Below are 16,745 nucleotides of genomic sequence, written 5' to 3'. Positions count from 1 at the left end.
CTTCTCTGTAGATTGCAACGCTCCGACTGCTCTCCAAGACCAGACAAGAAATGAATGATTTTCTTTCTTCAATACTTTTTTGGATATTTTGAAGTGTGGCAGACTCTCATTAGATACAGAACCATATCTATCTACATTTATATATACCTAGCAAACCTCCCGTGGCACTGCTGACGGTAAGTCAGTGCGTGAGTCGTTTCGTTAAAGGAACATTTTATACCACAGTGTGTTATTCTGCCGCTAAAGTGTAGGTGAGCGTCCCTTTAAGGCTACGGCATCTAATTCACCCCAAGCCAACACTGGGTGAGTTTATTCAGAGAGTAAATGCTATTCAGACTGGAGGTCAGAACTATGTGTTTGCATGAAGATCGATTAAGAGCCTCCAGATATTGTGGCTCTGGTACTTTCTGTTCCTGAAACGTTTTTCAGTAGCAAGTGACTCGATTTGTTTCTTCCAGGTTCGTTTTTATACAGTGACTCAGAAATCTGCATTAAAAACTGTTTGCCGTCTGAATGTGACAGATCGGAATTCCACATAAATATTATGATATCATGAAAATATAGAGATAGATAGCTTGTTTTGGTCACTGTCTCGGAAGACCATTCTCACACCTAAAGCTTCAATTGTTTCTTTCTCTCTCTCTCACACACACTTTCTCCCCATCACACCCTTTCTTGGCTGGCTCAGTGGGCAGCACCTTCACCTCTGAGTCAGATAGGTCGTGGGTTCAAGCCCCACTCCAGAGACTTGAGCTCATAATCCAGGCTGACACTCCCAGTGCAGCGCTGAGGGAGTGCTGCACTGTCAGAGGTGTCGTCTTTCGGGTGAGACGTTAAACCGAGGCCCCGTCTGCTCTCTCAGGTGAACGTAAAAGATCCCATGGCCACTATTTCGAAGAGCTGGGGAGTTCTCCCCGGTGTCCTGGGGCCAAAATTTATCCCTCAACCAACATCTGGTCATTATCACATTGCTGTTTGTGGGAGCTTGCTGTGCACAAATTGGCTGCCGTGTTTCCTACATTACAACAGTGACTACACCTCAAAAAGTACTTCATTGGCTGTAAAGCGCTTTGGAACATCCTGAGGTGGTGAAAGGCGCTATAGAAATGCAAGTCTTTCTTGCTTGCTTTTCTGTCTTTACATTTCATCCATTTTCCCCTGGCCATTAGCTTTCTGCAAGAGTTTCAAAAAGGGACTAATGAAGAGAGACTGGAGAAACCGGGCTTATTTCTTTAGAACAAAGAAAGTTCAGAGGGGATCTTATGGAAGGGTTAAAAACTCCGAGAGGTAAATGAAGAGAAACGATTTCTACAGGCTGGTAAATCGCCATAACTTTTAAGATTAGCACCAAGAAAGGTGAAGGAAGAGGTTTTACAAGGTTTATTGGGAATGCCCACCCAGAACCAGTGAGGGAGCCAAAAATCAGAGAAACTTACAGCACAGGAGGAGGCCATTTGGCCCGTCGTGCCTGTGCTAGCTCTTTGAAAGAGCAGTCATGCTTAGACCCACATCCCAGCTTTGTGTCAGCCATGGCTAGCACCCTCGCCTCTGAGTCAGAAGGTTGTGGGCTCAAGTCCCACTCCAGGGACTTGAGCACAAAAATCCAGGCTGACGTTCTCCGGTGCAGTGCTGAGGGAGTGCCGCACTGTCGGAGGTGCCGTCTTTCCGATGAGACGTTAAGCCGAGGCCCCGTCTGCTCTCTCAGGTGGACGTAAAAGATCCCACAGCCACTATTTTGAAGAGGAGCATGGGGAGTTCTCCCCGGTGTCCTGGGGCCCAATATTAATCCCTCAACCAACATCACCAAAACGGATGATCTGGTCATTATCACATTGCTGTTTGTGGGAGCTTGCTGTGCGCAAATTGACTGCCGTGTTTCCTACATTACAACAGTGACTCCACTTCAAAAAGTACTTCATTGGCTGTGAAGCGCTTTGAGATGTCCGGTGGTCGTGAAAGGCGCTATAGAAATGCAAGTCGTTCTTTCTTTCTATGGCTGATCAAGAACCCGTCCGACTCCCTTTGAAAATTATCGATGGAATCGGCTTCCGTCACCTTTTCAGGTCGAGCGTTCCCGATCCCCACAACCCTCCGAGTGAAAACAATTCCCCTCGTCTCCCCGCTGGATCTTTTTCCAATGACTTTGAATCGATGACCTCTGGTTATTGACCCACTCGCCGGAGGGAATAGTTTTTCTCTCTCTGCTCCATCAAAATCCCTCATCATCCTGAAAAACTCTATTAGGCCACCTCTTAACCTTCTCTGTTCCCAGGAGAACAGTCCGAACTTTTCCAACCTCTCCTCATAACTGAAGTCCCTCGTCCCTGGTAACATCCTGGTAAACCTCCTCTGTCCCCTTTCTGAGGCCTTTCCATCTTTCCTTTCCTGAAGTGTGGGGCCCAGAATTGTCCGCAATACTCCAGCTGAGGCCTAACCAGTGATTTATCATAACAAATACTTATGTCCAATTCTGGGCACCGTACTTTGGGAAGGACATGAAGGCTTTGGAGAGGGTGCAGAGGAGATTTGCTAGAATGGTTTCAGGGATGAAGGAACACAGTTACATTGATAGGCTGGAGAAGCTGGGGTTGTTCTCCTTCGAGCAGAGAAGGCGAAGAGGAGATTTGATAGAGGTGTTTAAAATCACGAAGGATTTAGACAGAGGAAATAAAGAGTAACCATTTCCAATGGCTGAAGGGTCGATAACCAGAGGGCACAGATTTAAGGTGATTGGCAAAAGAACCAGAGACGACATGAGGAAAAACTGTTTTACGCAACGAGTGGTTAGGATTTGGAATGCGCTGCCTGATAGGGCGGTGGATACAGATTCAACAGTGGCCTTCAAAAGGGAATTGGATACATACTTTAGAGAGATTTGGGTGTCCTCATGCAGGAAACACAGAAAGCTAGCATGCAGGTACAGCAAGCAATAAGGAAGGCAAATGGCATGTTGGCCTTTATTGAAAGGGGGTTGGAGTATAAGAGTAAGGAAGTCTTGCTACAATTGTACAGGGCCTTGGTGAGACCACACCTGGAGTACTGGGCACAGTTCTGGTCTCCTTATCTAAGGAAGGATATACTTGCCTTGGAGGCGGTGCAACGAAGGTTCACTCGATTGATCCCTGGGATGAGAGGGCTGTCCTATGAGGAGAGATTGTGTAGAATGGGCTGATACTCTCTGGAGTTTAGAAGAATGAGAGGTGATCTCATTGAAACATACAAGATTCTGAGAGGGATTGACAGGGTAGATGCTGAGAGGTTGTTTCCCCTGGCTGGAGAGTCTAGAACTAGGGGACATAGTCTCAGGATAAAGGGTCGGCCATTTAAGACTGAGATGAGGAGAAATTTCTTCACTCAGAGGGTTGTGAATCTTTGGAATTCTCTGCCCCAGAGGGCTGTGAATGCCGAGTCTTTGAGTATATTCAAGGCTGAGATCGATAGATTTTTGGACTCTAGGGGAATCGAGGGATATGGAGATCGGGCGGGAAAGTGGAGTTGAGGTCGATGATCAGCCATGGTCTTATTGAATGGCGGAGCAGGCTCGAGGGGCCGAATGGCCGACTCCTGCTCCTAATTCTTATGTTCTTATGTTGAAGGAGAAAAAATTGCTGGGATACGGGGAAAGAGCGGGGGAGTGGGATTAACTGGTTTGCACTTCGAAAGAGCCGGTGCAGACTCGATGGGCCGAATGGCCTCCTATGTAATCCGATGTAAACTGGGGGTGCGGAGTGGGGGGGAGGGGGCGGCGGGTGGAGAGGGCAGGTGTTGGGACGAGGTCGATGGAGCTTTCAGGGAGCTGACACAGCGGATTGGGCAAAATGGCCTTCTTCCGTGCTGATAAACTACATGGGGGTGAATTTTTGTCCAGGCTCATTCCATGAGGGGGCTACAATAGGCGGCGATCGGCTTCATCAGATCACCACCCGTGAAAAAAAACGTACCGTCCACGATTCTAGCGTGACTAGCGGCAGTGGCGCTTTAAAGAGGGTGAGGTTCCCCTTTAAATCTGAGACTGTGACGATGTTCTGTGCGAATAAACTCTCATCAACGTCTGTCCTTGCTGTGAGTCCCACGCCCATATCACTCGCCTATGTTGGTCCACACATGTCAATTAACCAGCGTCAGAGATCCCATGAAAGAACTAGAATGATAAAAAGCCAGCTACTGTAACAACAGTGCCATTGGTGCTACTGTGGGACGTGAAGCAACTATGAATCAAGACTTGTTTGGGCGTTTTTTTGTTCGAAATCACTCAACAACAGCATATTTCTCCCAGCAGCCTGTACCTCAAGTGAGAACCTCCCAATGTTCTCCCTACACCTTTGATACACTTTCTCTTTCTCATGACAGGTTTATGCTCTCATCTAATTCAACTCCGACCTGGCGCCAGGTGAATATTAAGTGGAAGAATGCGGCATTGAGGGGTTGGTTTAAACCTGCCTCGGCCCGCCCGCCGGCCCGGTGTCGAGCTACTCTCGTAACGCTATCCCCACAACCTTCCGACTCCGATGCGAGAGTGCTGTGACTGAGCCACACTCGGTGATACACCCAGAGGGGCGGAATATACAGGAACAGGAGTGGTGCCGTCCTCGGGGTGTTAAGTCTGTGTGTTCCAGTTGTATTAAGATTAATTACTGACACAGACTACAAGAATAAAGTTCAACAGGTCTTTACTAGTTGGAGGTCAGGACTATACTAAATACAATATCACTACACAGTACTTATATACCGGTGGTCACCACCGGTATTACGTATACAGCAGCCAGAGAAAGTAGTACATCTCTTAAGGTGGAACAGGCTTAAGTTCTCTTAAGGTGGAACAGGTTACATACACCACAATCCTCCCTTTTTAGCTTAACAGTCATATCCCCATTTAACATAACATAATAACATATATACATATAAACAGTTCAAAGGTTCAGTCTCTCAGGAGGCCTTCTGATTCGGTTTGGATAACACCTTTCAGTGGTCTCTGATTCTTGTTGCTGAGGTGACTCTTCTTGTTGGTTTCCTATGTATTGGACGTCATCATCAGGTACAGTCCCTGCTGAGGTAGATGCTTCAGGTTCATTAACGTCTTCCACAGTTGTCTCTGTCGCAACCATGGGTTCGACCCTTGCTCTTGATTCTACCAGTTGATCCGCATGACGCCTTATCACATTGTTACCAATATCTACTGTGTACATCAGAGGTCCTTGTCTGGCCCGAATTGTTCCGGACTGCCATTTTTTGTTTCCATAGCCCCTTGCCAACACTGGTTGTCCTACGTCGAAACTTCGAGTGGACTTGTTATTAATATGCCGGAACTGTTTGTTTTCCACTTCCTTCCGCACATTTGGTTTTAACAAGTCCAACCTGGACCGCAACCTCCTGTTATAAAACATCATGGCAGGACTTTGGTTAGTCACTGCATGAGCGGCGTTTCGATATGCCATTAGGAAATTGTCCACCTTGTGTTGTAATGGAATCTGATCATCGTTCATGGCCTTTATTGCCTTTGTTTGGACAAATCTCTCAGCCAACCCGTTTGTCACCGGATGATATGGGGCAAAGGTATAATGTTTCACCCCATTCTTCTTTAAGAATTTTTGGAATTCTTCCGACACGAACTGTGGTCCGTTGTCCGAACATATCTGTTCTGGCAAGCCGTTCCTTGCGAATATTGTTCTTAACACCGCAATTGTCTTTTCTGAAGTAGTGGTATGCATCTTGATCACTTCTGGCCATTTGGAATGTGCGTCCACCGCAATTAGGAACATGGAGTCCATGAATGGACCAGCAAAGTCAATATGTACGTGTTGCCATGGGGCTGAAGGCCATTCCCATGGGTGTAGCGGTGCGATCGGAGGTGCATTTTGCACTTTTTGGCACCCAGCGCAGCTTTTTGTCAACTCCTCTATCTGTTGGTCAATGCCCGGCCACCATACATAAGCCCTAGCAAGACTTTTCATCTTAACTCCCCCCAGATGACCTTCATGCAGTTCCTTTAGAACTCTTTCCCGTAACTTGGGAGGAATAATCACTCTTGTCCCATACATCAAAGTACCATGGCAGATGGACAGCTGGTCTCGCCTTGCCGAGAATGCCGGTAACAGAGGATCACCATGTGTTGGCCATCCCTTCACTGTCACCTCGTAAACTCGGGACAGTGTCGGGTCGTTCCTGGTTTCTCTTTCAATACTTGCATTGGTGACTGGTAAACACTCGATGATGGTCGAATGAAATAACTCAACAGGGTCAACTTTCATCGTCTCTTCTGCTTCAGGTAGTGGCAGGCGCGACAGCCCATCAGCATTGCCATGCTGCTTTGTACCTTTGAATTCTATTTGATATTGATGTGCCCCTAGGAAAAGGGACCATCTCTGGAGTCGCTGTGCTGTCGTCACCGAAACAGCCTTCTTAGGGTTAAAAATGGATACCAACGGCTGATGGTCTGTCAGAAGTGTGAATTTTTGGCCCTGCAGGTAATGATTAAACTTCTTCACTCCCCATACAAGGCTGAGAGCCTCCCTATCGATCTGCGCATAGTTGCACTCAGCGGAGGTCAATGATCTGGATGCAAATGCGACTGGCCTTTCCATGCCATTTGGCAACTTGTGTGAGAGTACTGCCCCAATACCATATGGAGAAGCATCACAAGCCAACCGAATAGGCAGTGTCGGGTTGAAGTGAGCCAACACTTCCTCTGAGGTGATCAATTCTTTGCTTTTGCGAAATGCCTTCTTACAGTTTTCGCTCCATTCCCATGGTACCCCCTTCTGTAAAAGAGCGTTCAGCGGGTGCAGTACCGTGGATAGATTCGGTAGAAACTTATGGTAATAGTTAATCAATCCCAGAAACGACCTCAACTGAGAGACATTATCCGGAGCGGGAGCCTTTACAACTGCCTCTATCTTGTCAGGAGACTTATGAAGCCCCTCCCGGTCAATGACATGACCACAGTACGAGATCCGCTTCTGAAAGAACTCACATTTCTGCCGATTAACTCTAAGTCCATACTCTTTCAGTCTGTTGAGCACCAGTTCCAAGTTTGCGAGGTGTTCTTCATCACCATCACCTGTAATCAGAATATCGTCCAGGTAACATTGTGTGCCTGGAATTCCCTGTAATACCTGCTCCATGGCCCTCTGCCAAATTGCCGGAGCCGATGCCACTCCAAAAACCAGCCTATTATACCGGTACAAACCTCTATGCGTGTTGATCGTGAGGTACTGGCGTGACTCTTCTTCAACCTCCATCTGCAAGTGCGCCTGCGCCAGGTCTATCTTGGTGAAGTGTTTCCCGCCAGACAACGAAGCAAAAATATCCTCAATCCGCGGAAGCGGATACTGCACCGTGTGAAGCACCGGATTAACGGTGATCTTGAAATCACCACAGACGCGAACCTTCCCTGGTTCTCCTGGCTTGTTGCTCGAAGGACGTTTCATAACGGGAACAATGGGCGTAGCCCACTCACTCCAATCTACCTTAGACAGTACACTTGAACGTTCTAGCGCTTCCAGTTCCGCTTCTACAGTAGGTCGGATTGCATAGGGTACCGGTCTGGCTTTGAAAAATTTTGGTTGTGCATGTTCATCAATCTTGATGTTTGCCGTAATTCCTTTCAGTGTTCCCAGTCCTTGCTGGAACACCTCTTTAGCATCATCCAATATTTTGGACAATCGTTTAGGTTTGACATCTGTTTCCCCGGAATCTACCGTTAGTGCTTTTAAGGAGTGCCAGTCCATATTCATTTTCCTAATCCACTCCCGTCCCAGTAGTGGTGGACCTCCTTCAGGTAGCACATATAAGTCCATTACTTGGCTTTCTTCGCCCTTGTGGACCACTTTTACCTCTATCTTTCCGATGGGGTACACTCTTTGCCCCGTGTATGTTTTCAATATAATCTCCGTATCCCGTAGGGGAATATGTTGGAATAACCTTTTGTAATCTTTCTTATTCATGACCGTCAATGCCGATCCAGTGTCCAATTCCATCTTTACTTGGACTCCTGCTATCTGAAGAGTGACCCAAATTGTCTGGAGATCTGCATCCTTACCAACGTTGTGTACTCTTAAGCTACCCAGTTCATTACTGCTAGCGTCTGAATCTGACTTCTGTTCGTTCGAACTGGTCTTTGTCACCTTGTGCACCTTTATGTATTTTCCTTGCGGTGACTTTTTGTTGCTGGTCTTCTTTCCCGACCGGCATACTTTAGCTATGTGGCCAAGCCTGCCACATGTTCTGCATTCTTGGTTTTTAAACCAACACTGGTTCTGATCGTGTGTTGTCTTTCCACAACGATAACATTTTACAATACTCAAACCCAATTTATTTGTACTGAGTTCTGGTGACCGTAGCTGCATTACTGCCGTGCCTCTCGCTGCGGCTTCGCGTGCTGCTGCCATAGTGACCGCTTTCTCAAGCGTCAGCTCATTCTCCTCGAGCAGTCGCTTTTGTGTATCTTCTTTTAATAATCCACACACAAATTTATCTCTTAGCGCGTCTGTTAGTCCCGTTCCAAACTGACAGTACTTTGCTAGCTTATGCAATTCCATTAAATATTCAGCATTGCTTTCATCCTTCAGCTGCCTTCTGCTGTAAAATTTAAATCGTTCCGCTAGCATCAGCGGCGTGGGGTTTAGATGATTTTTCAGGACAGTAACAATCTCCTTGAACGTCTTATCCGCCGGTTCATCTGGTGATAAAAGGTGTTTCAATTGCCCGTATGTCTTCGCACCCATTAAGTTTAATAAAGTTAGTGCTTTCTCTGCATCTGGGATTTTATTTGCTTTACAATAATTTTGTATGCGTTCTACATACATGGCCCAATCTTCGATGTCGCTATCAAAGGTATTAATGTTCCCATGTTTAGGCATCGTTGCAATTTATTTTATCCCAAGATGGCGGCTTCCCGCTCTTGTCTTCATCCTCCGCCTACAAAATGGCGGTTTTCCCGCGCTTGGCGGTCTTCACCCACTGGCTGCAATGGCGTTTGGCATGCCGCTGCTGCTCCCCTTTCCCAGCGGTTAGTAACTCCCCCGACGCTGTCTCCGCTTCACCGCGGCTCCCTCGGGCATTCGCGCTTCCCCGATGTCGCGCCTTGCAGCCCTTCTTGCAGCCCGGTTATTAGCACCGGCTGCGTTCGCCTTCACCGCGGCTCTCGCGCCTTCAGTCGCCCCAGACGCTGCGCCTTTTTGGCCCGAAAGCGGCCCGGCCCTTATCACCAGCCGCGATCGATGTCCCCACGCTGCGCCTTTCGGCCCGAATGCGGCCCAGCCCTTATCTCCGGTCGCGATCGATCTCACTGCCCTTATTCCTCCGTCTTCCTCCCCCCGTCTGTACAGCCAACGCGGCCGACTTTCTGCTCGCTTCGCTGACCGGCTTACCCACCACCGAGGTAGAAAGAAGATAGCTGACTGCCGCTGATGGAGGCTTCGAGTTCAGGATGTCTTCTGCACTCCGGGTTCTCGATGCCTGCCGCGCGACGTGTCTTCCTGCAGGGTGATGAGGGTGGATGCCTCTCTTCGACGCCCGTTCTGTGGACGAAGCCACCGTGGATATAAACTGCCGCAGGGTAAGAATCGGACTCGTCGCCACTGTTAAGTCTGTGTGTTCCAGTTGTATTAAGATTAATTACTGACACAGACTACAAGAATAAAGTTCAACAGGTCTTTACTAGTTGGAGGTCAGGACTATACTAAATACAATATCACTACACAGTACTTATATACCGGTGGTCACCACCGGTATTACGTATACAGCAGCCAGAGAAAGTAGTACATCTCTTAAGGTGGAACAGGCTTAAGTTCTCTTAAGGTGGAACAGGTTACATACACCACAGACAAGGTAGATGCAGAGAGGATGTTTCCCCTCGTGGGGAAATCCAGAACTCGGGGGCACAGTTTCAGAATAAAGGGTCGTCATTTTAGAACTGAGATGAGGAGGAATTTCTTCTCTCAGAGGGTCATAAATCTGTGGAATTCTCTGCCCCAGAGAGCCGTGGAGGCTGGGTCATTAAATACATTTAAGGTGGAGATAGACAGATTTTTGCAAGATAAGGGAGTGAAGGGTTATGGGGAGCGGGCAGGGAAGTGGCTTTGAGCCCAAGATCAGCCATGATCTTATTGAATGGCGAAGCAGGCTCGAGGGGCCAAGTGGCCTATTCCTGCTCCTATTTCTTATGTTCTTATGACATTCCCTGTGGCCATTTTCAGCACCAAAAATAAGTGAAGCCTGTAAGCTATGACTCCACAATAAACATGCTCTGATAACAGCCTCGGGAACCACTCCCCCCACGCCTGTTACATGTAATAGGTTCAGTGCCAGTTTTAACATGGAGATTTATTTTGTTTCTCACCAGTTCACAATGAGATTCACAGAAGAGGATTAAGGGCTGGTGTCATAATTACATCTTGTTCTCTAAGAAACAGCCAACAGCCGAGAACCTTGGGATGGTTTACGAGTAATTGGACTGTCCCCATAAAAGGTTAGGACAAAAGTCATGACTCGTACATCGGTCACACTTCAAAGTGTACCTGACACTCGCACCCTATTCTAAGCAAAGCCGTAAAACAGCAGCAAATCGCAACTAAATGGGTTGAGCATCTACCTCTGGGAAAGGGAGGGCCAGTTTTCGGAGTTGTTGTTTCCACTCGGATATTGGACGCGTTGGGCAATGATGGGCAGCGCACCTGTGGTTTCCCGCCATGGGTGACGCTTTCTGTTGGGAACGCAGATACACACAAAAAAAATTCGCTGCAGTCGTTTAGTGAAAAGAAAAGAAAGAACTTGCTGGTTTAACATGCTCCCGTGTAAACTGCTTTCCCGTATTAAACAAGCTTAGCCTGAAATATGCAGCCTGTCAGCACGTTGGGTTTCTGGCTATTCGGAGAGGGAGGGAAGGAAGGAGGGAATGAACAAACAAACCTCAGGACGTCCCAAAGCGATTCACAGACAATGAAGTACTTTTCGAAGTGGAGTCATTGTTGTAATGTGGGAAACGCGGCAGCTAATTTGCGCTAAGCAAGATCCCACAAACATCAATGTGATGATGACCAGATAATCGGATTTAGCGATGTTGGTTGAAGGATAAATATTGGCCCCAGGACACCAGGGAGAACTCCCCCTGCTCTTCAAAATAGTGCCTTGGGATCTTTTACATTCACCTGAGAGAGCAGACGGCGCCTCGGTTTAACATCTCAAACAAAAGGCGGCATCTCCACCAGTGCGGCGCTCCCTCAGCACTGCCCCTCCGACAGTGCAGCGCTTCCTCAGTACTGCCCCTCCGACAGTGCGGCGCTCCCTCAGCACTGCCCCTCCGACAGTGCGGCACTCCCTCAGTACTGCCTCTCCGACAGTGCAGTGCTCCCTCAGCACTGCCCCTCCGACAGTGCAGCGCTCCCTCAGTACTGCCCCTCCAACAGTGTGGCGCTCCTTCAGTACTGCCCCTCCGACAGTGCAGCACTCCCTCAGTACTGCCCCTCCGACAGTGCGGCGCTCTCTCAGTACTGCCCCTCCGACAGTGCGGCACTCCCTCAGTACTGCCCCTCCGCCAGTGCGGCGCTCCCTCAGTACTGCCCCTCCGACAGTGCTGCGCTCCCTCAGCACTGCCCCTCCGACAGTGCAGCGCTTCCTCAGTACTGCCCCTCCGACAGTGCGGCGCTCCCTCAGCACTGCCCCTCCGACAGTGCGGCACTCCCTCAGTACTGCCTCTCCGACAGTGCAGTGCTCCCTCAGCACTGCCCCTCCGACAGTGCAGCGCTCCCTCAGTACTGCCCCTCCAACAGTGTGGCGCTCCTTCAGTACTGCCCCTCCGACAGTGCAGCACTCCCTCAGTACTGCCCCTCCGACAGTGCGGCGCTCTCTCAGTACTGCCCCTCCGACAGTGCGGCACTCCCTCAGTACTGCCCCTCCGCCAGTGCGGCGCTCCCTCAGTACTGCCCCTCCGACAGTGCTGCGCTGCCTCAGTACTGCCCCTCCGACAGTGCGGCACTTCCTCAGTACTGCCCCTCCGCCAGTGCGGCGCTCCCTCAGTACTGACCCTCCGAGAGTGCAGCACTCCCTCAGTACTGCCCCTCCGACAGTGCGCCGTTCCCTCAGTACTGCCCCACCAACAGTGCGGCGCACCCACAGTATTGCCCCTCCGACAGTGCGGCGCTCCCTCAGTTCTGCCCCTCCGACAGTGCGGTGCTCCCCCAATACAGCCCCCCGATAGTGCGGCGCTCCCACAGTACTGCCCCTCCAACAGTGCAGCACTCCCTCCGTACTGCCTCTCTGACAGTGCAGCACTCCCTCAGTACTGCCCCTCGAATGTGCGCGTCCCTCAGTACTGCCCCTCCGACAGTGCGTCGCTCCCTCAGTACTGCCCCTCTGAAAGTGCGGTGCTCCCTCAGTACTGTCCCTCCTCTGTACTGCCCCTCCGACAGTGTAGCACTGCCCCTCCGACAGTGCAGCGCTCCCTCAGTACTGCCCCTCTGACAGTGCAGTGCTCCCACAGTACTGTCCCTCCAACAGTGCACCGCTCCCTCAGCACTGTCCCTCTGACAGTGCGGCGCTCCCTCAGTACTGCCCCTCCGACAGTGCAGCGCTCCCTCAGTACTGCCCCTCCGACAGTGCAGCGCTCCCTCAGTACTGCCCCTCTGACAGTGCAGCGCTCCCACAGTACTGTCCCTCCAACAGTGCACCGCTCCCTCAGCACTGTCCCTCTGACAGTGCGGCGCTCCCTCAGTACTGCCCCTCCAACAGTGCACCGCTCCCTCAGCACTGTCCCTCTGACAGTGCGCCGCTCCCTCAGTAGGGCACTGAAGTGTCAGGGATGGAGTACAGTAGCTCTTCTACTACTGGGAACAATTCGTGCCTCAGTGGAATGCAAGCAGTCAGGGTTGAATAGTGAGGTGGGGGATGGACAGGCGAATGGTTTGGAATTTCTCTCGAGGGGTCAGAGGGATGAAGTTGAACCAGTCGGTCGCCTAACGTCACGTCACACTGAGCCACAATGACAGGAGCTCCTGCAGCAGGCCAACTGGTTACCACTTCTGATGGGAGCGGAAGGGAGATCCTGGAAGTGTTGCCCTGTTAGATGGGACATATTGCAGAAGAACAAAGGCACTTTCCCCTGTTAAGGCACATCTGGATAATCACTCCAGGATGTAACATCGCCCATCATGGAGAGCTGCCTCATGCTGAGTCAGGCAATGTTCCTGCAACAAAATATGTCAGAAAGTGTTGCATTTTTCTCCAGCGCCTGTCACGACCTCAGGATGTCCCAAAGCGCTTTACAGCCAAAGAAGTACTTTTGAAGTGCGGTCGCTGCTGCAATGCAGCAATCAGATGCCAGAAATACCAAACACCCTGGGAAGATACGCATTCTACAAAATCATTCTTGCGTCACTGGCAAGGCTAGTATTTATTGAAGTTATGAACACTCGCCAAGACTGCCTGAAACACATCTTAACAATTGAACAAATCGTATTGTTTTTTGTTTCAAAGGAACAATGCTGCTGATTAAAATCAGGGAAAGAATCCGATTTTATCTTTTTTTTTAATTTGTTTTTATGGGATGTGGGTGTCGCTGGCAAGGCCGGCATTTATTGCCCATCCCTAGTTACCCTCGAGAAGGTGGTGGTGAGCCGCCTTCTTGAACCGCTGCAGTCCGTGTGGTGAAGGTGCTCCCACAGTGCTGTTAGGGAGGGAGTTCCAGGATTTTGACCCAGCGACAATGAAGGAACGGCCGATATATTTCCAAGTCAGGATGGTGTGTGACTTGGAGGGGAACTTGGAGGTGGTGGTGTTCCCATGTGCCTGCTTCCCTTGTCCTTCTAGGTGGAAGAGGTCGCGGGTTTGGGAGGTGCTGCCGAAGAAGCCTTGGCGAGTTGCTGCAGTGCATCTTGTAGATGGTGCACACTGCAGACACGGTACGCCGGTGGTGGAGGGAGTGAATGCTTAAGGTGGTGGATGGGGTGCCAATCAAGCGGGCTGCTTTGTCCTGGATGGTGTCGAGCTTCTTAAGTGTTGTTGGAGCTGCACTCATCCAGGCAAGTGGAGAGTATTCCATCACACTCCTTACGATGATGGATGAGGAGAATAAACATTTACGCAGCGAGTTGTTGTGATCTGGAACACGCTGCCTGAAAGGGCGGTGGAAGCATTAACTTTCAAAAGGAATTGTTATATAATTGAAAAGGAAAAATTTGCAGGGCTGTGGGGAAAGAGTAAGGGGAGTGGGACTAATTTGAGAGCTCTTTCAAAGAGCCGGCACAGGCACGATGGGCCAAATGGCCTCCTTCTGTGCGGTATCATTCTATGATTCTATTCACCAGCAGAGGCAGCGGCATTAAGCTTCTTGCTCGTTACCTGGTAAGTACACCAAGCTTTTTATCTTTCACTCCAAGCCAATCACGGCTTGTCCGGCCAGTCATTCAACATTATCACAGTATGCCTGGATTGCATGCGTGATTAGGGATAGCTTTCCTGGCTAAGAAAGTAGGTTACCAAGCCTGCTGCGACAATGCCGATCATTTCAGCAAATTTATTTTGGGAGGGCGAACACCTGTGCTCAGCGCAGTCTTGGGAAACGGCCCAATTACGGGGAACTAGTGCTGCCATCAAGCACTCCTCGGTATGGGTTTAGTTAAAGAAAGAAGGAATGTAAGTTGTGAGGAGGAAGCGAAGAGGCTTCAAGGGGATACAGACAGGCTAAGTGAGTGGGCAGGACCATGGCAAATGGAATATAATGTGGAGAAATGTGAAGTTATCCACTTTGGTAGGAAAAATCGAAAGCAGAGTATTTTTTAAATGGTGAGAGATTGGGAAATGTTGGTGTTCAGAGGGACCTGGGGGTCCTTGTACACGAATCACTGAAAGTTAACATGCAGGTACGGCAAGCAATTAGGAAAGCAAATGGTATGTTGGCCTTTATTACAAGAGGATTTGAGTATAAGAGTAAAGACGTCTTACTGCAATTATATAGGGCCCTGGTGAGACCACACCTGGAGTATTGTGTACAGTTTTGGTCTCCTTACCTAAGGAAGGATATACTTGCCACAGAGGGAGTGCAACGAAGGTTCACCAGACTGGTTCCTGGGGTGGGGGGATTGTCCTATGAGGAGAGATTGAGTAGACTAGGCCTATATTCTCTAGAGTTTAGAAGAATGAGAAGTGATCTCATTGAAACATACAAAATCCTTACAGGGATTGACAGGGTCGATGCAGGGAGGATGTTTCCCCTGGCTGGGGAGTCTAGAACCAGGGGTCACAGCCTCAGAATAAGGGGTCGGCCATTTAGGACTGAGATGAGGAGGAATTTCTTCACTCAGAGGGTGGTGAATCTTTGGAATTCTCTACCCCAGTGGGCTGTGGAGGCTCAGTCGTTGAGTATATTCAAGACAGAGATCGATAGATTGTTGGATATTAAGCGAATCAAGGGATATGGGGATAGTGTGGGAAAGTGGAGTTGAGGTAGAAGATCAGCCATGATCGTACTGAATGGCGGAGCAGGCTCGAAGGGTCGAATGGCCGACTCCTGCTGCTATTTCTTGGCCCAGAAATTCGGGTCTCCACGGGTGAGTACGCACGTGTACTCAGCCGTAGGCCCAATGGAAGTGCCGGTTTCCTGCATGCATTGCGCTTGCGCAGGAAACCGGCACTTCCGTTCCCCTGAACGAAGGGGTTGAAAGGACGAACGCGTGCGCAGGAGAGGCTGCGCGTGCGCATCGAACTTCGGTTTTTTTTGCAGGTTTTCCCGGGGGGGGGGGGTTAAGTCTCCAAAAGTTAAACATTTAAAAAGCAGTCGCAAGGCCTGCTTTTACAAGGTAAGTGGTGAATTAATTAAAATTAAAACATTTTTTCCACAGGTTTATTATTTTTAAATACTTTAAAGAAAGGTAAGTTTATTTTTAGCCCCGTTAGAAAATAAAATTATTTTTTCAAAAATTTAAATTATTGTTTAAAATAGTTATTTCATGTAATTTATAGTTTACTAGCTGGAGGGCCCGGCGGTGCCGAGGGTTTTTTGAGGGCATGTTGTTGTTGGAAGAGAGAGATAGAGAGACTGGGGGAGAAGAGAGAGACTGGGGGGAGAAGAGAGAGACGGGGGGGGGAAGAGAGAGAGAGAGACTGGTGGATTTAGTTTGGGATTAGCCTGGAGAGAGGGGGGGGAAGGAGCGCCTCAGGCCTGGCCCGATCGACACCTGCAAAGGAAGGAAGGAAGGAAGAAGCGAGCTCTCCCTCCCTGTCCCACCCCCTCACTGTTTCCCTCCCTCCCCTCTCCCTCCCTGCCCCTCTCCTCACTCTCCCTCCCCCTCCCCTCTCCCTCCCTGCCCCTCTCCTCACTCTCCCTCCCCTCTCCTCACTCTCCCTCCCCCTCCCTCTCCCTCCCTGCCCCTCTCCTCACTCTCCCTCCCCTCTCCTCTCCCTCCCTCCCCACGCCTCTCCCTCCTCCCTTCTCCTCTCCCTCCCTCCCCCTCTCCTCTCCCTCCCCCTCTCCTCTCCCTCCCTCTCTCTCTCCCTCCCTCTCTCCTCTCCCTCCCTCCCCCTCTCCTCTCCCTCCCTCCCTCCCTCCCCCTCTCCTCTCCCTCCCTCGCCCCCTCCCCTCCCTCCCTCCCCCCTCCTCTTCCTCCCTCCCCCCTCCTCTCCCTCCCTCCCCCCCTCTCCTCTCCATCCCTCCCCCCCTCTCCTCTCCCTCCTCCCCCCCTCCCCTCTCCTCTCCCTCCCTTCCCCCCCCTCTCCTCTCCCTCCCTCCACCTCCGCGGATCAGCGCCTCAAGG

General features: G+C 50.1%; 1 protein-coding gene across 1 annotated transcript in view; it reads right to left on the bottom strand.

The window, feature by feature from the left end:
- xgb (x globin) overlaps positions 1–16,745 on the bottom strand; it is a 38,535-nt gene that overhangs the window by 13,914 nt on the left and 7,876 nt on the right.

This window comes from Somniosus microcephalus, chromosome 34, assembly GCF_052327205.1.
Source record: "Somniosus microcephalus isolate GS21.2 chromosome 34, FLI_Smic_1.0, whole genome shotgun sequence".
Classification (NCBI taxonomy): Eukaryota; Metazoa; Chordata; class Chondrichthyes; order Squaliformes; family Somniosidae; genus Somniosus; species Somniosus microcephalus.
This window is presented reverse-complemented; position numbering and strand designations above follow the sequence as displayed.